The following is a 25,915-nucleotide window of genomic DNA, read 5'->3' as shown; positions in this document are numbered from 1 at the left end:
TTTATTATTTTTATATGTTCAGTCTCTTTGATTTCTCCTTGTAAAGTTCTCAACAATTCTGTTTAACATTTTCCTGATGACAAAGCTGTACATATGCTCGATATTTTTATAGTCTGTATTACTTTGCTGTTGTCTAGAAAATGTCAGCCAACCTTTTTTTTTTTTTTTTTTTGAGAGGAGATACATTATTACAGTGGGATTACACGTGGAATATAGTTACGTATGTTTTTGTTAGAAAAGCTGTTTATAAAAATAGTCTACTTGGTTTGGCTTTATAACAATTGTAGTACTCTTATATTTTGTTCATTATTTTCCAAGTATAATACCGCACATCCTCTTGTTTGGCTGTATATAAAATTCCATAGAGTTTTAAATCCCTTATGAACTATGAATGTCTTTCATAAGCAAACAAAGAAAAAAAGTCATCTGTTGAGGAATTTGTCCTGTATTTTTTTCTGGTCACTTTCAGTGTCCTTAGGTCTTGTGATTAACCACTTTTGCCAACAAGCAAGGATAACCTTGAACTGATAAGAGTATTTTCTTAAGTTACTTTCACTGTATATCCTCTTATGGTAGAAAATATAATTAGAGGTGAAATTTGATTTTTGGTAAAAATTTATAAATACAGTATTTAATATTTGACAAGGATTTGCTTTAACAAGTATTTGGTTATTTTAAAAGAAATTTAAAGGAACATGAAAAATATTTCTAACTTCAATATACTAAATAAACCTGCTAGTATAGATTGCCCATTAAATATTGCTAACATGATTCTTCTATTAAGGATAGTTCTTCCCATTTTATCGCATTGGTTTGCTTGCTATTGCAATATAGTTGTTAATATTACCATATAACTGCAGGATTTAGGATCATCATCATCACATATAATAGTGAATACATGCCATTTTATTATTGTCCAGATTCATAGAACCTAAAAACCAAGAGTGAATCATAATGTAAACTGTGGACCTCAGAGGGCCCTGATGGGTCAATATAGGTTCATCAGTTGGAATCAATGTGGTTGTCTTTGAAAAAGTGTAAGGATCTCTGTCTCCCTTACTTCTCCATTCACTTAGCTTCTTCCTCTCTCCTGTCCAACATTCTGGGACACACGTGTGGTCAGTGAAAGGCCGGAGAGGGTAGTGGTGGAGTTCTTGAGCTCTGGTGAGTGTTAGTGAGAGTGTGAAAAAACCAAATCCCTCATACATTACTGCTGGAATTTAAAATAATAGCCACTTTGGCTATTTATTGAAAAGTTTCTCAAAAAGTTATAAATTTCCCATGTAAACTGTTTCAATCCTAGGTATTTACCCAAGAGAACTGAAAATATTTGTCAGTACAAATGTATGCAGGTGTTCATAGCAGCATTATTTATAATAGCCGAAAAGTAGAAATAACCTAGATGTCCATTAACTGATAAATGGATATACAATGCAGGATATCCCAACAAAAGATACCATTAGGCAATAAGGAGAAATGAGGTCATACACACTGCAGTACACATGAGCCTCTAAACCCTTATGCTAATTAAAACAAGTCCAGTGCTAAAGACTACATGTCGATATTACTCCATTTCTATGAAATGCCCAGAGAAGACATCTATAGGTAAAGGGGATTTGTGGTTTTTTAGGGCTGGGGGTTCTGATGGGATTGACTATACCCTTGATCCTTGAACAACATGGGTTTGAACTGTGTGGATCCATTTATTATGCAGGTTTTTTACAGTATGGTAAACATATTTTTTCTTATGATCTTAAGTTTTTTCTCTAGCTTTATTGTAAAACTACAGTATATGATACATATAACATGTAAAATATCTTAATCAACTGTATGTTATTAGTAAGGTAGTAAGGCTTCTGCTCAACAGTAGGCTATTAGTAGTTCTTGGGAAATCAGTAGTGGATTTTCCAGTGGGATGGGGTTGATGTTCCTAAGCCCTGTTGTTTAAAGGCCAGCTGTTTATAGGTATGAGAGGTTTTTTTGGCCTGATGAAAATGTCTCAACTGGATTGTAATGACAGTTGAACCTTGTAAAATTGTCAAAACTCAATTGAGTTGTATATTAAGTTGGATAAATTTTATGTATATAATCTGAACTTCAATATGGCTTTTTAAAAAATAAAAAAGCCCAAGAGCCAGGTAGTGTTGTGTGACCTTGCTCAACCTACTTAACTCTTCTGTGCCTTAGTTTTCTTGCCTGTAAAGTAAAATTAATAGGGTTGTTGTAAGGTGTAATGAACTGTGATTTTATGTAAAAACATATATACACGTTCTATATTCACACATGACCACTTTGTGTTCTCATCATCATAAATTTTATTATTTTCCAGTAGGCTAAGAGAAAAAAGTGATTAATTAAAATGCCTGCTGTAATCTAGCCAAAACTGTAACCCAGACTCTAAACCTGCCCTTGTTCCTGCCCCTAACTCTACTCCTAACCCTAGATGTTCTAGCCGGGAATGACTGAGAACAAATTGGGAAGTGTAACATTTGTTTTCAGTTCTTCTCTTTCCACCATCATATGTGACTGTTCTGCTGATATGTTTTATATGTAACCTTCAAGAATCTTTCCTTAATATGTAAAACTCAAGTGGCTAGATTAAGTATATTTTAGCACTAACCTATATTACTTTATTTTAATTGTTAGGAAAGTGTTTCTTAAGTTTGAAATCTCAATTCTCAGACTACTTCAAAACAGTATCTTTCTGTTTTTTCCTCTCTTTATAAAAGGCATGATGAGGAAATAACCAGCTAGTTTTTATTCATATAAAAGTAGCATAATATATAATTTTTTACACTTACATAATATTTTATAGTTGTCAAAGCACTTTAATATTAGTTCATTTGTTTTACCAGGCTATATTGTTATCTTCATTTACAAATAAGCTAAATTAAGTTCAAAGAGCTGAAAGTAACTTGTCAGCATTAGTTAAACAGCAAGTAGGAAAATAGTGCTCTACTTTGTTATGTCATTCAATTTATAAGTGGGTCAAAATATGTAATCCTTATATGAATTGAAAATACAAATGAAAATTCAGGCTAACCATCTATGCAAGGTCCCCTATGGGCAAATACATTAATCCCTGTTCCATAATTTCTCAGCCTTGTGCACAGATAAGTTAAATAGCTTATTGCAGTAAACAGGAAAATTTTTGTATGAGTTACTTTTTTTCTCTACTGGGAATCAAGCTGTGGAGGGAAGATTTAGAAAACTGGTAGGTTAAAAGCAAGGTTTAATAACTGCTTAATGTCTAATGTGCATGCCATTTCAAAATTGTATTATGCAGAGACTTAATATGCTCCTGTTCTCGTCAGATAACTGAGCCCTTTGAAATCATAAATCCGAAATATACTTGAACCAGAGTAATGTTTAAAGAGATTAGAAGCATTTGAGGATTCAGGTTTAGAGTGAATACTCCAAGATGATCCTGTCTTCATTTGAATCGTCTTTTGAATTACAAATACTTTATTTACTTGCTGGCTCATGGGTTGCTGGATAAGTAAAATCAAACAAAAGGCAATTCTAAATGGCACTAGGAAAAACTAAAAATAAAACAAAAAGCTCTAATATGCTAAAAAATAAAAAAGTACCACTCCATTTTATTTTACAAACATGTTTATTACTTAGAAATTGAAATGAGGGACTCCTGGGTGCCTCAGTCAGTTAAGCACCCGACTCTTGATTTTGGCTCAGGTCGTGATCTCAGGGTCATATGATCCAGCCCTGCACAGGGCTCTGTGCTCAGCAGGGAGTCTGCTTGGGATTCTCTCCCTTGCTCACTGCCCCTCCCCACTCACACACACACCCTCTCTCTTTCTCTCTAAAAATAAATAAATCTTTCTTCAAAATTGAAGGAAACTGTGAGAGAATTTTTTTTAAGTGACAAGCATAACGTAATATTTATGGTCCAGGCAGCTGTCCTTTATTTTCATATATGTGATTCATTTAGGGCTGCCACCAATTCCTGGATGAAGAGAAGACCAAGCACCTTAACCTCTAAGTGTAACAATGTTTCTGCAGATCCTGAGTAGAGGGGATTAATTTTAGTAAGCCTTAAAAAATGTCGGTCTCCACTTCCTTTCACTAGAGACTTGTAATTGCCCCCTTCTTTCTGATCTGGATATTCTCTCTGAATTCAGAACTTTCTGGTATCGAATGTTAAATCATCTGCTACATGCCTTAGCTCACACAGATGCTGCCCTTTGGCAGTCCTCAAATTTATCTTAATTTTAAAATGACTTACGGGATTTGAAACTTTCAGAATTATTAAAGAATTTTTTTTACCAGGTTTTAGATAGCATCAAAATATATCTCCCCTCTATAACCTGTTTTTTAAAAAAATGAGCTCATAGGCGTGCTCAGGTCACGATCCCAGGGTTCTGGGATGGAACCCCCGTATTGGGCTCTCTGCTCAGAAGGGATTCTGCTTCTTCTGCACACCCCTGCCCCCCTGCCTCATGCACTCTGTCTGTCTGTCTCTGAAATAAATAAATAAAATCTTTAAAAAAAATTGAGCTCATATAGTTTATGTGGTCTAGAGATTTTTGACATAGAAATCTCAACATGATTTTTTTGGTCTCATATTTTTAACTTCTAAGTTGAAATATTTTCATCATCAGAATTTCTTTTCTTTAAATTCATTTGTGGGGTGCTTGGGTAGCTGGCTCCTTTGGGCAACTGACTCTTGGTTTCAGCTGGGGTTGTGGTCTCAGGGTCTGCATTCAGCACAGGGTCTGCTCTAGATTCTTTCTCCCTCTTCCTGTCCCTCCCCCTGTTAACTTGTGTGCACTCTTTCTCTCTCCCCTTCTCTCTCTAAAATAAATGGAGGGGTGCCTGGGTGGCTCAGTTGGTTAAACATCAGCTCTGGTCATGATCTCAGGGTCCTGGGATTGAACATAGAGCATCCAGCATCCTGCTCCCTGCTCAGTGGGGAGCCTACTTCTCCCTCTCCATCTCCCTCTGCCCCCCCACTCATGTTTTCTCACTCTTAAATAAATAAAATCTTTAAAAATAAAATCATTTCAATACTTTTATTTATTTTTAAAGATTCTATTTATTTATTTGACAGAGAGAGACAAAGCGAGAGAGGGAACACAAGCAGGGGAGTAGAGAGAGAGAAGCAGGCTTCCCGCAGAGCAGAGAGGCCAATGAGGGGCTCCATCCCAGAACCCTGGGATCATGACCTGAGCCGAAGGCAGACGCTGAATGACTGAGCCACCCAGGCACCCCCCAAAATAAAATCATTTCAGTTGATAAGAGTAATTCCACTAATTTTTGCTAGGATGTTAAATTCTTCTAGAAAATAAATTTTTTACCCCTCTGATTCATAATGACATTTTATATATGTGATTTTGTTTTCTTATTTGAGAGAGAGAGAGAGCGTGCATGTGAGTGGGGGGAGGCAGAGGGAGAGAGAATCCTCAAGCAGACTCCCCGCAGAGCGTGGAGTCCCCCATAGGGCTCCATCTCAGCACCCTGCAGATCATGACCCCAGCAGAAACTGAGCCCAATGTTTAACCAACTGAGTCACCCAGGTGCCCCTATCTGTATGTGATTTTAACAGAACCAATTTCAGTTACGTGACACCATAGCTATGGAAGGTTCTTATGGTAGTCGCTGGAAATGAGAGTTCCTGCTTCCTTGGGAACAAAGGTTCTGGATACTTGACTGGCATTTGTTTCACTCATCATAAATGTAGCAAGGGTAAATTGTGCCCAAAAATGGTTAAGGAAAATGGCTCCTGACATCCACTAAAAGAGAGCCCTCAAAATCTGAGCTGGTACTCTGTCTTACATACATCTAGCCCACGGCCAGTTGTATAATAGTATCACTTCACAGCAGGCAGTTTTGAGCTGAAGGGAAGGTACAACATGTAACTCTCAAATTAATATTTTTTTTTACTAAAAATTATAAGATGTCAACTCAGTGGCTGAATTTTTTTGTTAATAAAAATTAACAAAAATTACCACAGAAGAACCTAATTTTATGGACTTACGTTTGGAGATATTAACAAAATTCTCTTTTAAAATAACTTTGGTATGTGTCTGAGTGTAATAATTAGTCATTGCAAATTTCAGTTGGGAAGAATGAGTAACTTTTAAATGTTAACTGATGTATCTAAACTTCGGCATTTATTTTATAATTCAAGCATATTACATTAATGAAAAAATAAATGCTCTCTGTTACCATTTTATATTATAGATAATAGTTTGATATAATTTAAAACATTGCCAAAACATTTTGAAAAGATAACATCTCTAAATTGATATTTCTTTCCCAGCCAAATGATAGGTTGGTTTGCCCCTATGTTTCATTTGCTGCCTAATATCCCAAAGCAAACGCAGATGGGATAGTTTAAATTGGCCATTTCTTCAGATGCTAAAAGCACTAACATCCTTTGAAATTAGTTACTTTATTTACACGTGACATAAATTAATAACCGCACAGATGGTATTGGCATTTTCCTGTTGTTTTTCAAGTATATCACTTGCTTCTAGTAGTGGATATTCTTTTCCTGAGGTGAAGCCGAATGCTAAAACATGAACCCACAAGGAGGATATGAGAAATAAAACCTAAAATAAAATAACTGTTACTACTGTATTACTTTTTGGCTTGAGTGACTCTAAAGAAGGGTACAGATTTTTCTTTTCATCAGTGAAATGAGCAAAAGGAAGCCATGTTACAACAGTAAGTTTTCACGGTACATTTGAGCCACAGAGGCACTGTGTATATCTGAGCAATATTACTCATCTAAGCATCTGATGGCGCCGATACCTCTAAGTACCTCTCGCAAGGGGGCAGATGGCCTGGTGAGCAGGACAAAGCATGTTCTGAACTATATTCTTGTCTTAGATTGGGTTTTTAAAGGGACTGTCTGGTAATTGAAGTTCCTTAATGATGGAAAGGGAAGTGTAGGAGAAATGAATACGTATGCCTTCTTCCACATGGATAAACAGTTCTTTAAGGTACTGATTAGTTTTAACTGTTCTTCTTGTTTGTTTGTTTATCATTTTAAGTTTTTGTTACTATACATGGCAATGTATTAAAATTCTCAGGTAAAGTTCTAAGTAATATGTTAAATAAGAAAATTTGGGGCGCCTGGGTAACTCAGTCGGTTAAGCGTCTGCCTTTCACTCAGGTCAGGATCCCAGGGTCTTGGGATTGAGCTCTGTATACGGGAATTCTGCTTCCCCCTTTCTCTGTCCTTCCCCCTGCTCTTGCTCTTTTTCTCTCTCAAATCAATAAAATCTTAAAAAAATAAAAGAAAGAAAATTTGCTTTAATATCAAAAGCCTACTTATATTTTTTAAAATTTTTTATTAATTTTATTATGTCAGTCACCATACATTACATCATTAGTTTTTGATGTAGTGTTCCATGATTCATTGTTTGCGTATAACAGTGAATCCAGTGCTCCATGCAATACGTGCCCTCCTTAATACCCATCACCGGGCTAACCCATCCCCCCACCTCCTCCCCTCCAAAACCCTCAGTTTGTTTCTCAGAGTCCATAGTCTCTCATGGTTCTTCTCCCCCTCCGATTTCTCCCCCCTTCATTTTTCCCTTCCTACTAGCTTCTTTTTTTTTTTTTTTCCAACATATAATGTATTATTTGTTTCAGAGGTACAGGTCTGTGATTCAACAGTCTTACACAATTCACAGCGCTCACTATAGCACATACCCTCCCCAGTGTTCATCACCCAGCCACCCCATCGCTCCCACCCCCCACCACTCCAGCAACCCTCAGTTTGTTTCCTGAGATTAAGAATTTCTCATATCAGTGAGATCATATGATACATGTCTTTCTCTGATTGACTTATTTCGCTCAGCATAATACCCTCTAGTTCCATCCACGTGGTTGCAAATGGCAAGATAATCGGGTTTTTGATAGCTGCATAATATCTGTTGTATATATACACCACATCCTCTTTATCCATTCATCTGTTGATGGACATCTTGGCTCTTTCCATAGTTTGGCTATTGTGGACATTGCTGCTATAAACACTGGGGTGCACGTACCCCTTCGGATCACTACATTTGTATCTTTGGGGTAAATACCCAGTAGTGCAATTGCTGGGTCATACGGTAACGCTATTTTTGACTTTTTGAGGAACCTCCATACTGTTTTCCAGAGTAAAAGCCTACTTATATTTGATGCAAACATTAGTACGAACAGGACTAATAAAACTGGAGAATTCAACTGAAATAAAAATGAAAATTTACATATAATATCTAGTGTTTACAAATAAATAGGTTTTCCCCTATAACTTATCTAATGAATATGAATCTGAATGCTATTAGTATGAGATTGTTTTCCTATTATCAGGGTTATAAGGAAAACAGTTATTAAAACAGTGAAGAGCACAAACTGTTTTTCCAAGGTTAAAAGACAACTGAAAATTGGTTGAATCAAAGTTCTTAAAAAATACTCATTTTATTTACGATGAAAGTTGAGAAGTGAATGTTTGAGTTTTTTTCTACTTTCACTGAAATACTGTAAATATCAGACTATTTTACGTAGAAAGCAAACAAATGCCTCTTGTCAGCATTAGCCAAAGATACTGCACTGCTGTCTTCTTACTGTAGTTTGTCAATTTTATCCCTTTCTAGTTGTAAGTTATTCTTCGTATTCAGAAATGATAGCCAGACAAACACTGGACTCTTCTTAAATTTGTGGAAGAAGTGAAAACCTTATGCGTTAATATTTGAGAAGGTGTATCACTCTGTTCATAGCTACTCATTTAAATCTAGACTTTTTAGGTTATTCACTCATGCTCAACAGCCGGTTACTGCATGCCTAGTATGTATGCCAGGCACTGGGTATTCAACAGTGAAGAAAACAGACCAAAAGACTCCACAAAAAGCCCAAATCCTCTTCTCATGAAGCTTACATTCTAGTGAGGGAAGAAATATGTTGGATAAATAAGTAAAATATGTATTATGTTGAATGGCATGAAAATAGGAAGCCTAAAGGGAAGAAGATAGCAATTTTGGGGAGGGGTGGAGGTTGAAGTCATAAAGTGTCCAGGGAAGGTTCGGTAAAAGCAGAGCATTTGAGTCAAAGCTGATGAAAAGGGGAGAGCAAGCTACACAGACATCTGGAGGATGGGCATTCCAGACTTGAGAGCTGCAGAGAGAGCAGTGGGGATGAAGTAAGGGTGAGGGGAGAATAGTAGCAGATGAGGTTAGAGAAGCGATGGGGTTCAAATCCTGCAAAGCCTTGTAGATCGCAGTAACAAGTATTTCATATTCAGCAGTCCTCTTGTGCTGATTACCTTGAACTGCACATGCGAGATTCTTGCTGTCTTTATCATCTTTCAAGGGTAAATAATGTACAGAGAGCTTCATGTTTATGATAAATTCCATGGAAAATACTATCTTTGAGGCTTTCTGGCCACATGGTCTTTGTTTGGTTGTGTCAAGTGAATGGGAATGTATATAGTTTGGCCTTCTCTTCCTTACCCTTCATAAATTTGAGTAAACTTTGAGGATGAAATCAATCTTCTTGGCTAAATGCTCATTTTATGACCAGCCAAATTAATTACTTCTGAAAATCCATTATGCATTTTTCTTTCCTCATTTCTTCACTAGTTTTCTGGTCATATTTAATATCTCTCTTCTCATTTAGGTATCCTTTTTTCCCTTACTCGGTTTTCAGATGCTGTGTAACATAAAACATCTTCACAAATTCATCTTGAGAGATGGCACTTTATATTAAGCATTGTATAGCCTCTTGTCATTGAAAATGTGAACATAATATTTGAAACTGTCATAACAAGGTTTTATGTATGTGGAACTTTCCTGTTCTTTATTTGCCTTCATTTGTCCTTCTCTGTAAAACTGAAGTAGATTGTCACTGGTACCTATTTATGGGCATGAATTTCAATACGAAGAAGAATATGATTCAGTACCTGACACAGCTGGGCCTGAGATGGAGCATCTGATAAATACACCTAGAAAATGTAACCTTTGCTAGAAAGAAGAAGTTTGCCTAAATTTTTCTGTGTCAAACTTGAGAAAACAGGATTACATTTGACAATATCTGCATTCAAGATGACAGGTTTTCTATAGCAAACAAAGATTAAAGAAGTGACTTCATGTAGCATCTTTAATAATTTTGTATCTCAAGAGATTACATATATTAAATATTTTCAGGTTAGCACCTGGTTTTTAGGATTTTGGTTTATTTCGCTTTGATTTTTCTTTTTCCTTCTATTACACATCAGTCTGTCCATGGTAGTATTGGGAACATTTTCAAGTCTTGATAAAGACTTCCAAAAAACGTTACCTTCTAAGATGATATGTACTACCAGCAAGTGGTTGGATCTCTAAATTTTTTATCTTGGCTATTAAAATTAAGAAACCCTTCTTAGAGCTAACATGTCTCAGGTGTTGAATAGAATGAAAGGCTTTGATACCTGGCTTGTAGTTTTTTACATCTTTCAGTGTGCTTTTTAAACATAAAGAATAGGTAATCATATATGCAATTTATAAATATTAGGTCATAGAGATTATTTACTTTTAAGAGTTTATATTCAGTTCTTTTTAAATTGGAATTTCTAAGCTAGTGAGGCAGTAATTTGGAGTAGATGAATTCTTTCAAAAATATTCTAAACTAGTCATTTTTGACCAAAAAAAAAATAGACCCCCCCAAATTACTATTTTTATTGGAAACATGTATCATCCTGTATTAAGTGACTTTGAAACTTAAAAATATATGTGTTATTCTTCAAGGTTTGTCATTCTTCATAAACCATTTATTGTGAGGTTTGGATTAACTACTTTATTTGATAAGCACTTACTGAGCACCAGCTATGTTCCAATGACATAAACATTGGTGAAAAATATATCGGTGATCTCTTTCTTCCCTGAATTCAGTGGTGGGAGAGAGATATCTTTAAAAATAATTGGAAATAAACTTACTATTGCAAACTTTGCTATAGAAAAAGATTTGCTCAGAGTTGGTAATAGGTGGCCCCTAAATTATTTGAGACTTGAGGAAAAGTGACATCTGTGTTCACACCTCTGCAACTGGCTGGGGGAAGGCAAAGAACAGCAAGTGCCAAAGATGTCAGCAGGAATGGATTTTGTGTTTGAGAAACAGGAGGAAGGGTAGAGTGACTGAGGCATGGCAAGCTTGGGAGATAAGGTTAAAAAGCAGGAGGATAGAATGATGAAGGGCCTCATCGGTCAGGGTAAGCAACTTTCAGTTTAATTCCTGATACAGTTGTGTTGTAGGTGGTGGAATAACTTCAAGTGTTACTTTCAGAGAGTACATAGGAAACACAAGGAAAAGCCCTTTTTCTGTCCCTGCATATGTTTATGCCCTGCTTGATAACTGTTTTTCTAGTCATCTGCTACCACAAAGAGTGCTTTAGGAAAAATTTTTGTACATCATGTTTACTCATGTGGAGGTAAATTTTAGGTAAATTCTACTTTGACTATCTAAATAGGTATGTTATAAAATTCATGACTATTTCCCAAACTTCGTATCTCTGGATCAGCAGTTCAGGCAGCATCCAATCTGAACTCAAGAGATTTCTCTAGAAAAGCTATTGGCTCCTTGTGAAGCCTGTGCTTCCAGAAGCCTTCAACAGTATTTTGTATAAAAGCAGGTCCATATAAGAGATGAGTTTATAAATGGCCAACTTAACCGCATACCCTCTGCTTAGTAATAGAGATTTAAGTCTTTATGAATAAGACTATCAGAAAATATTCTTATCTCTATATAATGTCCCCTTTTACCGAATTAATATCATTGTAGTGTACTTGATTATGGAGTCGGGATTTCTTTAGAGAACTATTTAAGAAAGCTCATTGGGAAAAATACCCCAAACTGTTTGAGACTTCCCAGTGATCAGTTATCACAACTGATATGTAAAAGCTGTTCTGTTATTCACTATAGCATTACAGTAAAAGAAATGCTCAGTGGAATTCAAAGTGCACTCTCACTCTCAGTTGGAAGCTGGGGTAAATATGACCACTATGGCTTTGGAGCCATATGTGAATTTATATTCCTACTCTCTTACTTTTAGCTGTGTGACTTTAGGAAAGTTACTGAATCTCTGTAAGCCTCAACATCTTTACTTATAAAATGAAGGATAAGAATAATAATGTTTCCAAAATTAAATGAAATAATATGTGTAATGAATGTGGCACAGTTCCCAACACTTTCTAAATTCTTAGTAAATACTATCTGCTACTAAATTAATTCATCTGAGTTGAGACTAACATTAAGGGTAGATTGGATTTTCAGTTCAGTGAGCTATCAGATTCCTGTGGTGCCCAGATACTTCAGAGTAAACAATATCCAACCTTTGAAAACTGTCAGTATTTTCAAAGCATTATTAGTTACTTATTTAGGCTGAGATTGTTCTGTGCAAATGTTAATTAACTAATTAAAAATTAATCTGAGACCGTCATTTCTTTTTCTTCCTACTAGAGCATTACCAAACAATTACATTTTAATACAAGAGTGCTATTAATGTGTCGGTCAGTAAGTTTTTCCTTCATATTTTTAAATATAAAACTTCTACATTTCAGGAAAATAAGTATGCAAATACAGTAGAATGTCAGATAGCACCTTTCAGTGGACCAAACATTTTATCTGAAGTTAACTATGAATATGCAAGGAAATTTGATTGAGATGAAATACAAAAAAAAGTACTTATCTGTAATAGGAAAGAGTTTGGAAAGTCGTTCAAGCCAAATCACAGTTGAAACTCAGAAATTGATCACAGGAGATAGACAAGTCAAAGTTAGAAGACAAGTGGATACTAAGCAGGTGGTTTGGAGAACAAGCTCTTAGGAGAGCTTAAAACCTGTCAGAGATGGAGAGGAATGAATAAAGTAACAATTTCTGAAATGTGTGGGGATGTATGGAAAGCCAGAGTATATAAGACAAGGTTAGAGGAGGAAATGATTTGGCTGAACTGTCTCCACCCACTGAGTGTACTGAAGATAAGATTTATGAAGAGTTTAATTTTGATAGTTGAGGTGGGAAATGATTAAGCTCTGAAGAGTAGTTTTCTAGTCCAAGTTAGGATGGTTTCTGGCAATATTCCAGGGAAGATGGCAAGGCTTTTGCCAAAAGGAAAGATGTTGATGTCAAGCATCTTTCAAAATGTCCTTGTATCTCCAAGATAATGTTGAGGTATGTGTGTCATCCATTTCAGCAAGATGAGCCATATGGGTTTTTCTATTTGAATAGTACCTACGTTGCTAAAGACGTAACATTTTTAAATGTGGTAGGTGAAAGAGTCGATCTGTTCTACTTCATTTTTTTAGACAACTGCAATTTCATTGCAGAATGGACATTGAAGTTGTTTTATATAATCCAAAGACAGGTATAAACTTAGACTGTTAAACAATTCCAAGAATGTGCTGATCCAACTTTTTACAGTAGTTCAACATAAATAAACCTTGGGATTTATGTGTTCTCCTATTGAGTGTAAATTGGACTCACTGACATAAACTCTTCTTCAGATACAGTATATTATAGATTAAGTGATGTAAAATGGGGGCAAATTTAAATTTACTGTGCTAAGTATTCACTGATCTTAACATAGAACTTCATTTAAAAACACACGATGATGCTCTGAAAGTATAAACAGAGATGAGATTAATGAGTTGATGACTTGTTCTTAGTATTCTCTCCCTCTGTCTCTCTGTCTCTCTCTCTCTGTCTCTCTCTCTATATATATATATATAATATATCAAATTGAATTTTTGCTGAACCAGATATTTCTAATTTAACTAAAATCAGTTTTTAAGCATCTCAATGCCACATGTATGATTAGTGTTCTAGCTTTTTCTGTGTCTCCTCTGTATATTCCCCTTCCCAAATCATTCACTCTATCTCTCATTTCTCATCATCTCTCACCTCTCTTACCTTGGTCTTTCTTAAAGCAAAGGCAGTTTCAAAAATTCTGATCAGTTAAGACTTGGGAAAAATTTAATGTAAGAGAATATAGCTATTCCATTAACACTGTTGCTTGCCATTTTCCTGTTGTTTTTTTTATGGAAGCCTAGTATATTATATTATACCTGGCTGTAAAACTGATCTATAAATCAGTATGAAAATATGAAAGTACCTAACTTTTTAATGTTACCTTCTAGATAATTCCTTGACTAAAATATCTTGAAATTGGTCTTTGCTTATTAGCATTTTTAACAGGTGCCTATTCACCACTTAGAAACATCTAAACCAGTCATGATTGGAAACTAATCATAGTTGGAACTTGCTATAAATATATTTTGTAATAAGGAAGAATATTCTTTTTCAGTTTAAAATACCGCTTCCCTTGTTACAAAATAGTTACCTGAGATCGTCACGTTTTAGTGAATTTAATTTAGTGAAATAAACACATTTAGTGGCATATATATCTATGGGCATAATACTGTTTGTAAGCATTTTTATTTTATAATGCATTTTCAGAAAAGAATCCTAGAAAAACAATTTGGGAGCTATTTCAGCAAGACATACTCTAACATCAGCTTTCAGTTTTTAATCAGTATGTAATTTTCCAAAGATTAGTTTTTTTGAATTTTTGAATTTTGAATTGGAACCTTTATAATACCCAGCTAAGTTATGTTAATTATGTGTAGAGTTCTTTTCCTTTGTGGCTGTTTTGGTTTGTTGGGTAAGGATTTATGTCCTCACATAAGCCAAATTGCATATGAGGAAGAAGATAGCCAAGGAAAGGGGTGAAGAGCAGAGCTAGCAACAGAGATAAATAAAATTTCAGAAACTAGACACTCTTCTCTTCTATCATGTAACAGAATAGTGACAATCTATCACATGGTAAGTGTAACATTAGCAATATATCACATTAGACTGAACAAAATTATTAGTGCGCTCTAATAAATTGTATTATCTTATTATTTTCTCTTACTCTCATAGCATTAGATTTTTTGTGGTAATTTTAGTGGTCATTCTGAATGGCTGCCTCCTGTCCACTTGCAAGTCAGTGATACATATATTTTTTATAACCTTCTGCCACAACATTGTTCTCAAACTGCAAGTCTGGGGGCAGTTCAGTATAATCGTGGTAACAATATTAGTAACCACAAGAACAGACAGTTTTCGAGTTTAGCGTTCTCTGTGTCCAGCACCTTGCTAAATCCCGAATCCTCACTAGAGCCCTCTTTGGTGGTTACTTACTTGGCCACAGTTAACACATGCTGAGGCTGAGGCCCAGAGAAGTTCGTGCTTTGCCAGGGCGATGAGCTAGAGCCACTACAGGTCTTCCGACCCCACAAGTTGTTGATTACTAGTGAGCCTCTGAATGGGACAAAGCACCCTTCTTTGCCTTCTTTTTTTTCCCTTCCAGTTTTATTGAGGTATAATTGAAATACAGCACTTTATAAGTTTAAGGTGTACAGCATAATATTTTGACTTACATAGATTGTGAAATGATTACCACTGTAAGTTGTCTAGCATCCATTATCTCATGTAGATATAGTAAAAAGAGAAAGGAAAACAAAGCTTTTCCCCTAGTGATGAGAACTGCTAGAATTTACTTTTAAAACAACTTTATTATATATAATACAGCAGTGTTATCCATAGGCATCATACTATACATTAGATCCCTAGTACTTATTTATTTACATTATAACTGGAAGTTTGTACCTTTTGACCACCTTTCTCCTGTTTCCCCTCCCCCATTCCCTTCCTCTGCTAACCTCAAGTCTGTCCCTTTTTCTTTCTTTTTTTAATAAGATTTTATTTATTTATTTATTTATTTGATAGCGAGAAAGAGCACAAGCACAGGGAGCGGCAGACGGGGGAGGGAGAAGCAGGCTGAGCAGGGAGCCGGGTCCATTCCAGGACCCTGGGATCATGACCTGAGCCCAAGGCAGATGCTTAACGGCCTGAGCCACCCAGGCACTCCCCTTTTTTTCTTTTTATTAAAGATTTTATTTATTCATTTTAGAGAGAGAGAAAGAGAGAGAGAAAGCACGAGCTGGGGAAGGGGTAGAGGGAGAGAGGAAGAGAAGAGAGAGAAGCAGGCTCCCCACTGAGCGTGGAGCCCAATTCAGGGCTCAATCCAACAACCGAGATCATGACCTGAGCCAAAATCAAGAGTCTGATGCTCAACCAACTGAGCCACTCAGGTGCCCCTGGTCCCTTTTTCTATGAGTTTGGTTTTTTATTTGGCTTTGTTTTGTTTTGTTTTTAGTCTCCACATACAAGTGAGTTCATACAGTATTTGTCTTTCTTTGACCTATTTCACTTAGTATGCTGCCCTCAAGGTCTGTGCATATTGTCACAAATAGCAGGATTTCCTTTTTTATGCCTGAATAATATTCCATTATATGTATATATGCCATAAATTCTTTATCCAATCATCTATTGATGGGCACTTAGGTTGTTCCCATATCGTGGCTATTGTAAATAATGCTGCAACAAAATTGAGAGTGCATGTATGTTTTCAAGTTTGTATTTTTGTTTTCTTCCGATAAATACCCAGAAGTGGAATTGCTGAATCAAGTGGTAGTTCTATTTTTAAATTTTTGAGGAACCCCCATACTGTTTAATAGTGGCTGCACCAATTTACATTCTCATCAACAGTGCACAGGATTCTCTTTTCTCCACCTCCTCACCAAGACTTGTTATTTCTCGTGTTTTTAATAATAGCCATCCCTAACAGTCCTGAGGTGATATCTCATTATGGGTTTGATTTTCATTTCCCTGGTAACTGGTGATGTTGATCATCTTCTCATGTATCTGTTGGCCTTTCATATGTCTTCTTTAGAGAAATTCCTATTCAGATATTTTGCTCATTTTTAAATTGAATTATTTGGTTTTTTGTTATTGACCTTTTTTGAATTCTTTATATATTTTGGATATTAACTCTTCTCATATATAGTTTGCAAATATTTTTTTTCTGTTCTGTAGGTTATATTTTCACTTTGTTGATGGTTTCTTTTGCTGTGCAGAAGTTTTTAATTTGATGTAGTCTCACTTGTTATTTTTGCTTTTGTTGCTTTTATTTTGGTGTCAGATTCAAAAAATCATCACCCAGACTTATTTCAAAGAACTTACTATCTGTTTTCTTCTAGGTTTTATGATTTCAGGTCTTAGGTTTAAGTTTTTAAATCCATTCCAACTTTATTTTTATGTATGGTATAAGATGGTGGTCTGTTTTCATTCTTTTATGTGTGAATATCCAGTTTTCCCAGCACAGCTTACTGAAGAGACTGTTCTTTCCCCATTGTATATTCTTGGCTCCTTTGTCATAAATTAATTGATAATTTATGTGTGGGTTTATTTCTGGACTCTTTATTCTGTTCCATTGATCAACGTATCTGTTTTTATGCCAGTACCATACTGTTTTAATACTATGGCTTTGTAATGGAGTTTGAAACTAGGGACTGTGGTGCCTTCAGCTTTGTTCTTCTTTCTTAAAATTGCTTTGTTCTGAGTCTTTTGTGGCTCCATACAAATTTTAAGATTGTTTGTTCTGTTTCTGTGAAAAATGCCATTGGGATTTTGATAGGGATTGCATTTAATCTGTAGATTACTTTAGGTAGTATGGACATTTTAACAATATTAGTTCTTTCAATCCATGTGCATGGAATATTTTTCCATTTATTTGTATCTTTTTCAATTTCTTGCCATAATACCTTGTAGTTTTCAGGATATAGATCTTTTACCTCCTTGGTTAAATTTATTTTCAGGTATTTTATTCTTTTTGATATAGTTGTAAATGACATTGTTTTCTTCTCTTTCTGATACTTCATCATTAGTGTATAGAAACAGATTTTTGTGTATTGATTTTATATTCTGCAACATTACTGAATTTATTAGTTCTAACCATTTTTTGATGGCATCTTTTGGATTTTCTGTATATAATATGTCATCTGCAAATAGTGACAGTTTTACTTCTCCATTTCTATTTGGAGTACCTTTTATTTCTTTGTCTTTCGTAATTGCTCTGGCTAGGACTTCTAATACTATGCTGAATAAAAATGGCAAAAGTGGACATCCTTATCTTACTCCTGATCTTATAGGAAAAACTTTCAGTTTTTCACCATTGAATATGATACTGGCTATGGACTTGTCGTATATGGCCTTTATTATGTTGAGATACATTTCCTCTATACCCACTTTGTTGAAAGTTTTTAATCATAAATGGATATTGAATTTTGCAATGCTTTTTCCACACTTATTGAGATAATCATATTTTTTTTTCATTCTATTATGTGATGTCTCGTGTTGATTGATTTGCATATGTTGAACCATTCCTTGCATCCCAGCTATAAATCCCACTTGATCATGGTGAATGATCCTTCACATCTCTTAAATATGCTACCTTTTATACACTTAATATTGGGTACCTCTTTTGCCTTTTATACATTGTCTTTAATACCAACTACATTCTTAAAAGCAAAAAGGAGACTACATGGTGTGAGATTTTAACAGTAGTGGTAAAGTAAAAGAAGTTGAGACCTTGTGGGGGAAAAATTGTGAGGCACCCTATCAGAGAGTCAGTTGTCACAAAGGATTATTCCAAGATAAATTGTATTTAGGGCACAGGATCACTTGTAATAAAATTTTTGTTAGATTTTCATACTGTTTTGATTTCCCCTTACTATATAAATTAACTCCTAAATCCATTCTAGTTTGGCCATTTAACCAGAAGGCCTTAAAAAAAAAAGTACCTTAACTTAAGGTAAAATAAAATATTTTGTAGCATCAATAATTACTGCATTCAGAATAATTTTTAAAAATTATATACATGTCTTATTATTGGGAATTACTTGCAAAAAGCAGACTGCAGAATTTAATTTTTCACCAACATTCTTTCCATTTACAACTCATTTAAAAAGAGTATCAATTTGTTATGGACCATTTACATTTTAAGAACTTTTGGAAACTCTCTGTCCTTTAAGCTAATTGAAGCAGACCACTTACTCTGGGCCATCCATCAGGGTGATACTCCTGGTTTCCTAGCCTTTTCCGGACAGCCCAAGGGTTCATTTTCATTACTTATATTCCTTCCCCTTTTATCTAGGTTTACTGCCTTGTCATTAATCTACTTATTTGACTTTCCTTCCTCCGGGGCCAGTAATCATTATGTGTATCATTTGGATCACTAACAACAAAAACAGCCAAACAGAAATAAAAGAATAGTGGCAAAGAATGGATATCACACAGCTAACATTATTATTGTGGACTTAAAAAAAAAAAAAACTTTTACACATTTGACAAATAAAAAGGCTTTATTTTATGTAAGATTTCCAAATTTGTTATCTGATTAGTTTTTCATAATCATAAATAATCTGTTGTACCCTATATAGTACTTAAGTATTACTATAATTTCTATTTTATAGAGGAGGAAATTATGGCTCATAAAGGTTATTTAGTATAAATTTATAATTCAAAATAATTTCTTTTTTTTTTTTTTTTTTAAGATTTTATTTATTTATTTGACAGGGAGAGATACAGCGAGAGCAGGAACACAAGCAGGGGGAGTGGGAGAGGGAGAAGCAGGCCTCCCGCTGAGCAGGGAGCCCGATGTGGGGCTCGATCCCAGGACCCTGGGATCATGACCTGAGCCGAAGGCAGATGCTTAACGACTGAGCCACCCAGGCGCCCGATAATTCAAAATAATTTCTGAAATAAACTAGCCACTACCAGTTTCAGCTATCACCAGTACCCCAAGGGGTTGTAAAAGTCCAAGGGTGGGCCCAAGAAGTTATTGGAGAGTGTTTCAGAGTGATCCAACAGCTATGTGAGGAATATCCAGAGTATAGAATACAAAAGGAGCAAATATAGATGTATACTACTAGTGACATCCCTCTTCACATCATGTTACATAGCAATTAAGGTCTCAAGGATACGTCTATGGGATCTACAAACTATCACAGCAATAGTAATACTAAAAATAATGCTTGTGGAGATACTGGTGGTTAGTAGTTCATTGTTAACCAGTTCAAAAGGTAACAAGTTCATTGTTAACCAGAACTTTTCCCCCCCTCTCCTCATTGTTAAGAAGGTGATCAGAATCTTCATGACTAACTTAATGTTGCATTATTTATAGATTCCCATCTCTGAGTAATTTCTCTGCCTCTCTCTTAAAATGACTAGTCATTGTCTAACTTCCAGTTTCTTCTTTTTTTTCTCATTCATTTTGGATAGATTTGGAGAATTGAGCTAGCTCATACTGATGTCCTTTTTTCTTAGGCTTCCGTCAAGAATGGGGAGTGTACCTCTGACTGGTTCTGTTTACTAATTCCCCTTCTTTAACATCATCCAGGCATGAGAATAAGATGGTGATAAACTGCTTTAGAGTAGAAAACTGTTGTAGAAACTCGTTGTACATTCAGGAAATATTTACCAATTCACTCGTACATGATGGACATAGTTAAACTCTAGGTATATGAAAGATCGTAAACTTTTTACCTTCTAGGAGTTGGCCTCTGGGAGTTTACATCTGGAAAATGTTGCCACTAACAGATACACATAGAAGATCCACATTATTTTCTCATATTTGAGTACTGTCAAAGTTGATTCCTATATAAATTATTTAATCCACAAGAGAAGATAACTATAAATTGGATTTTGAAATACAGCTACCTGGTAAATCTTTCTGCCAAAATTCTTATCCATTCCTGGGATGAAAGGAAGACAACAAAGTGAAATAACATTCACTTTTTTCCTTGTTCCCATGTATCTACAGACTATATTTGAGATCCAAAATCTTATAGCCACACCCACCAAGTTGAATATCAGATTGAGTGAATGATGGTGGAGGTGGGGGGTTGGTTTAAAGATAAATTTCTATAAAATGTACTTGTCTGTTTTGTTCCAGTAGTGGTAGAAGAAGACTAAGAAGAGCAGATATTTACCAGAACCTATTTTATCTTAGTTGGTTAGGACAGACGTATTCAAAACCAACTTAATACTCAAAACCATCCTAACCACTGCTACACCTAGGAGGAAGGCAGGAGAGAAGAAATAATCCATAACAGTGAAGAACAACTTCTACAAGGGGTGATAAATATAAAAAAAAGCAAAAAAACAAAACACCTTCGGTCTAGGAAAGTGGAGAGAGATTGGGAAGTTGTTGAAGGTTTTTTTAACATATGGTATCTCCAGACTGGTGCTCTGGAGTATGGATCGAAACATACATTCTTTCATCCTAAGTGCTGACTACATGTCTTATAGTGAGTGCAGCATTGGACCATATTTTCTGAATGAATGAATTGCAAAACATGGTGGTAATTTTCTTTTCTTTTTCTTTTTTTCCTAACATTAATAAAATATTTCTCTCTGTATATACAGTTGGGTGTCAGATAAACAGTTGTAGAAGGAAGACTGATCAATGTAGATACTAGAACCCGCATGAAAGATTCTGGCTTGAGGGCACTGTGGCCAGGCAAGAAAATGATACCCAAAAAAGGTTATAATTACCTCAAAGAAATGTATTCAATGTCATGTCAGATTAGATCCTGCAGATTTTTAGGGTCCCTTTCTCCCATGTAAACTGCCCTGCAGTGTGCTGTCAGATACTAAAGCTGAGCCATGGGCAGCTCTACAGCTCGCTCTCATCCTGACCTCAGTTCTAGACTAAATGCTAACATGTGCTCTTGGAATCATTTCTGGCATGTTAGGAGCTACTTAAAAGGATTCATTTCCTTTTGCCAGTCTACCCACGTTATTTGAATGAATTGTGATCGCACTATGGTCTACATTTAAGATAGTAAGTTTTTTAGTTTAATGAATCTACCTTTAAAAAATAAATCAATTATTTTTTATTTTAGGTAAAATGAAAAAGTGTAATAAGGTAAAAGGAGGACACTAGTTATTCAATGCATTTTTTTCTCTCCGCTTACTCATTAAGCTTGTATTCATGTCATGAAATGAAAATAATATCTGATAAGAAATGACTGACAATAACTTAAAAAGAATGGCATTGTAATCTAAATTCTTCTGATAGTCTCTCTGTGGCATTTAACCCATCATTTTAATGAAAACAGTTTTAATTGTGTATTTGTACATGGTCTTGTACAAAAATGACTTACCTACTAGGCTGTAACTTCTGGGAATTGATGATAGAAGACCCAGAATACTGCATGTGAATGGCTGTGAAAGGTCACATAGATAATAACTCAATAAAAAAACTGTATAAACAGTTAATGAAATGTTTACTGTTTGTAAAATAAAGTTACATGGGTTGTGAAGGGAGAGATGTATTACTCATTTTGGGTTGATGATATTGGTAAAAGCCATCTTCTGTTGAATGAGGAAGGAAGATACTCAAGGATTTTAAGTCTGAATAATGGGAGTGAATTAGCTGGCAAACTGTAAGGCAGGATTATTCCATTTTCTTGCTAGAGTTTGAGATCTAAGAAGAAAGTTCTTACTAATCCAGAAGTGAATAATTAGTTTGGGCTGAAGCAGTAACAGTAAAGGCTAACTGGCAGAGGCACAGAAGAGGATTGTAAACTGGACATGCAGAATGGAGTACGTTAGTAAACACATCATTATTCTCAGATGGTTTGAATCAGGTAGGCAAGAAATGATAGCACTGGTTATTGGGGAGGGGAGGGTTGAGAATGGGGAGAACTGAAGAAGAGCTCCAGCTTTACCAATAGGTCATACACACAGGTAACAGTGCTACAGTCCTCATGGAGAGAGATGGTATTGGGCAGTAAGAGGGGAGGACTCCTACAGTTAACACATGAATGCATGCAAAGTGTCCAGAGTAGAGCATATTAAGATTGGGAACCAGGAAATGGTGACCAAATAATCCCCACAGTCCCACTTTCTGCTGGACTGACCTTCTGAGTCTACATTCGACCTTAGAGGTCATTCTAGACCAACCTCTCTATTTAATGGATGAAATCCAGAGAAATTGAGCAACTTACCTAACTTCCTACAACTAATTACTGACCAAGTTGGGATGAAAAGGCCTTCTGCAAATTTATATAGTGAAACCCTATTAAAGTTAATCTTAAAACATATAGAAACTCTTTTATTTTTCCTTAGATAACTAGAATTTTACTGCATGCAGGGTTCTTATCTCTTTCCTGAAAATACTTGTCCTAAGAAAAACATTTAAGACTAAATTACTTTAATGTATCTTTTCCCCACTTAGATTTAAGAACATTCAGCATAATTGGGAGCCTCTTCCTTATGATCTGAATTAGGAAAAGTATCTGTTGATGGTCATACTTTTTTATGCTTCCAGAGGATCATAATTGTTTCTAACACAGACTTAACATTCTACTAGAAAAACTCCAAATAAGGCATTAATGTTTATTTCATATCCTAAATGAATTTTAAAGAAAGAGGTTTTTCAATAATATGGTGAACCTGATTTAGCTTTTCCTTCTAAGCAGTTACTTAGGAGAAAACTTTCGTATTCATCAGTGGTAGTGCCAATTTAGCCCAAAAATTTCAGCAAGATAAAAATAGAAACAAATACAAACAGAAATTTGAATCTTGGTTCTATGGATGTTTACTTCTCAAGAGCTCTTTTTTTCTTTTAATTTATTCTATTCTTTTTTTTTTTTATTTTTTTATTGTTATGTTAATCCCCATACATTACATCATTAGTTTTAGATATAGTGTTCCATGATTCATTGTTTGTAATTTATTCTATTCCTTTAAAAATAAGTATAGGTGCTCCTTCTTTGTTTTCCTCTGTTGAAATCCTGCTTCATCCTTCAAAGCCTTAACCTACTTTCTGAATCCTTGTCCAATCCTACACGTCAGATTTCATTGCATGTTTATGAACCATTACAAGGTATTCTTGATGCATCTGTTTAGCTATTATTTCACCATTATGTTACTTATAGTTTATTTCTGATATTTCTATCTTATTGGATTGAGAACAACAGGAAGATAGAAAATATATTTTCATTTTTAGTAGGCCTTCAGCGATTTACCTGGAATTCTCTGAAATTGAATTAAGCATATATATATATATAATAAGCCTGCATATATATATCATAGGCATGCATATATATTTGTAACGTGATATATATATGTCTTATTTTTTCTACTGTATATATCAGTCTTACTTTTTTCTACTCTCAAATTCTTTGAACATTATTCTTTCTTGTATCCTTTCTAGATAGAACTCTCTGCTTCTGCCTGATGTATCACAAGAGACTTGCTGTGAGGTGGCTGGCAGAAAAGCTTAACTGTCACTTGAGAGGCTACACACTGTGCAGTCGGCCAGGAACCCCCCATGGCTCCCTCTCATGTGGAAGATTTTAGTGTTCCTCACTGTCATATGTGCCCCACTTGACATACAACAAATGCTTGCTCTTTCAGGACACGATCACTGCTCTATACTTGGAAAGCTGCTGTAGCCAAGAAAATTCTCATCTCTAGACAAAATACATGGGTTGGAGACCCAGCACTGCCCCTTTGTAGTATATTCTTAGGAAAGTCTGCTAATACTTATAGTATTATTAAGAGGGTTCAATGAGACAATGCCTATGACAATGCATAGTCATAAGCTATTAAATACATGAAACTTGATTTTATTATTATTTTTAAAAATTATTTTGAGAGAGAGCGTGTGAGCAGTGGGGAGGGGCAGAGGGAGGAGGAGAGAGAGAGAATCTCAAGCAGACTCCTGGCTGAGCGCAGAGCCCCACACAGGGCTTGACCTCACAGCCCTGAGGTCATGACCTGAGCTGAAACCAAGAGTCAGCTGCTCAACTGACTAAGCCTCCCAGGTGCCCCCTGAAAGATGATTTTAATGTTAAACTCCTCTACCAAGGGTTTTACTTCTTAGGGAAGGGGAATATTTTTCCTGATTCCCATTGAAATCCCAGTGTTTGTGGGCTAAGTACTACTTGTAATAAGATATTGCCAAATAATTCTATTTGCTGTACTTTCTTAGAATGTCAACAGTCTTATTATAATATATTTGCCTAAGATAGATCAAGTTAAGGATTTAATTGGCTAGAAAAGTCAATCCATACTAGGAAATTTTAATACCTCTATTTTTTTTTTATCTAATGTGGGAACTCATTTATTTTATCATTGACATTCCTCTTTGTGGAAATAAATCAGACTCATCACCTTGTCCTTTTTAATTTTTTTAAGTATTTTATTTATTTATTTACTTATTTGAGAGAGAGAATGAGCGAGAGAGCGAGCATGAGCTGGGGAGGACCAGAGGGAGAGGGAGAAGCAGACTCCCATGCGGGGCTCCATCCCAGGACTCCAGGATCATGACCTGAGCTGAAAGCAGATGCTTAACCAACTGAGCCACCCAAGCACCCCTGTACTTTTTTATTCTAAATGCTAAATAACATAGCTTTGTGTACTAAGCAAAAGCAGGAGTTAAATTCTCCTGAAGCAAATATTTGAAGTTAGAAAGATAGTATAAATCTCTACATTAGGATTTCTCTTAGTGTGTTTTTTTAAGATTTATTTATTTGTTTGAGAGCGCACACGTGGTGGGGGCAGGTGTGGGTGGCAGGGGCATAGGGAGAGAGAAACTTGAGCAGACTCTGTGCTGAGCAGGGAGCCCAACTCCGGGCTTGATCTCGGGACCCTGAGTTCACAACCTGAGCTGAAACCAAGAGTTGGATGCTTAACCAACTTTGCCATCCAGGTTCTCCTCTCTTAGTGTTTTTGAAGAAATAATTTAGACATGGTATCCTAGCACACTTAAAAACAAAACCTTACTTGAAACCTGAAATTATACAGAAAATAATCTTCTTACTACATAAAGAAGGCTCTTCACATATTTGAAAGCAGTTTGATACTGCCTTAAATGTTTTTTTCAGGATATCACAGCAATTTCACTTAATATTTTTATACTATATGTAGCATACCTTTTATGTCTTTATCCAAATTCTTGATAAGTATTTAAAAAAAAAAAAAGGATTAAGCCTGCAATTCCAAGTCATTCGTACCTCTGATAACTTCCTCATAGATC

At 35.5% G+C, this 25,915-nt stretch overlaps 1 protein-coding gene across 6 annotated transcripts in view; it reads left to right on the top strand.

Moving 5' to 3' along the window:
- Positions 1-25,915, top strand: part of FER (FER tyrosine kinase) — a 418,533-nt gene that overhangs the window by 259,962 nt on the left and 132,656 nt on the right. The gene's annotated exons all lie outside the window — the stretch shown is intronic.

Source organism: Halichoerus grypus, chromosome 2 (assembly GCF_964656455.1).
Source record: "Halichoerus grypus chromosome 2, mHalGry1.hap1.1, whole genome shotgun sequence".
Classification (NCBI taxonomy): Eukaryota; Metazoa; Chordata; class Mammalia; order Carnivora; family Phocidae; genus Halichoerus; species Halichoerus grypus.
Note: the sequence above shows the minus strand (reverse complement) of the source record. Positions and strands in the feature narration are given on the sequence as shown.